We start from the raw sequence: 1,437 nt of genomic DNA, 5'->3' as shown, positions 1-1,437 counted from the left end.
AAAAAAGAACTATTATCCCACACAGCACATGTAGATACTGAGAAAGTTCTGAGAATATCTCAACAGTACATTACGTATATTCTCATAGTTTTCGAATATGTTCTATGATGTACTGAGTATACGTACTGAGAATGCACTAATGTCCGCTTTTTCTCATACATAGTATGTGCTGAAAATATACCAATGGTATATACTGAGGATATTCTGTTGATATACCAGAATATCAACAGAATGTTATTTGTAATATGTATCGTATATCGTAGGTATATACCCGAGCAGAAATTTTAGTAGGATCCTGATAGGGGCCTAATAAAGATGCCTTAATGCCTGGTCAGGCACTCATCAGGCAGCCCTGACAGTAAATGTAACGTCGAGAATTAAAATTGCCTGATCAGGTTTTCTTTATCAAGACCTCATGATTGCCCTTTGTTGCGCCTTACAGTTTCTAATAGGGAGTGGGACATCAATAGGCTTCCTATTAAAAAATTCAATTTGTTAAACTAACTGTTAAATTGTGTTAAATTACATGGTGTCATTAAAAGTATATTTAGGTTATTGAGGTTTAGCCATGATCCAGACAACTCGCTCTCGCATCGTATCGGCTCGCCTTTTATACTAATACGGGACGATTTTTACTTACGAGAAAGACTAACGCGCGGTCGCCACGTCGCGGTAATATGTGGTACTAGTGCTATCTATTCAGGAGGGAATCAGGCGTACCGGATCAGGCACATGTCTATATTCCGCGTATATCCCACCCATGCACATACGAGAAATAACGTACTACTAAGATATTATACAAATGTTCTCAGTTTATCCTGTATTATCCCAGAACATTCAATATGAGTACAGAATATTCGAATGATATCATGTGCTGTGTGGGATAGTATCTTAAAGTAGAGATTTCAAGCATTTATTTAAAAAAAAGAACATAATTTTATGATGATTTTTCGCGGAGTTACTGTCAGTCAAAATTGACCAATTTTTGCATAAAATTTTTCTATGCCATATTTCTTTTGAGCAGTGTATATATATGTGTTCTTCCTTCTTTCCGGAATTACACGGCAACCATCGCAGGCTGCAAGAAACGAGCCGGGCAAGCAGGTACTATATAATTGTAAAAAAGAATGTCAGGGAAGTTTGAGCAGTATAATTTTAATAATTTTTTACGTATCCGACTGTAAGACATAATAATTGGTCACATTTTGAGATGCGTTATGCAAGAATTTTGTAGCTTTATATAACCTAACCTCTCTCGATCGTTTATATGCATGCTATTGGACTGCGTATCCTGCTAGAAATAATTCTACAAAATATGTAGAAAGGAGAGAGTGCCAATGTGAGCCACAAAATGAACGGAACTCGGTTCTCACAATATAAAAGAGGTTCGTTCATTTTGTGGCTCACATTGGAACTCTCTCTTTTTTACATATTTTC

The sequence above is a fragment of the Vollenhovia emeryi genome, unplaced genomic scaffold, assembly GCF_000949405.1.
Source record: "Vollenhovia emeryi isolate VEMERY1.0 unplaced genomic scaffold, V.emery_V1.0 DF939451.1, whole genome shotgun sequence".
Lineage (NCBI taxonomy): Eukaryota > Metazoa > Arthropoda > Insecta > Hymenoptera > Formicidae > Vollenhovia > Vollenhovia emeryi.
Note: the sequence above shows the minus strand (reverse complement) of the source record.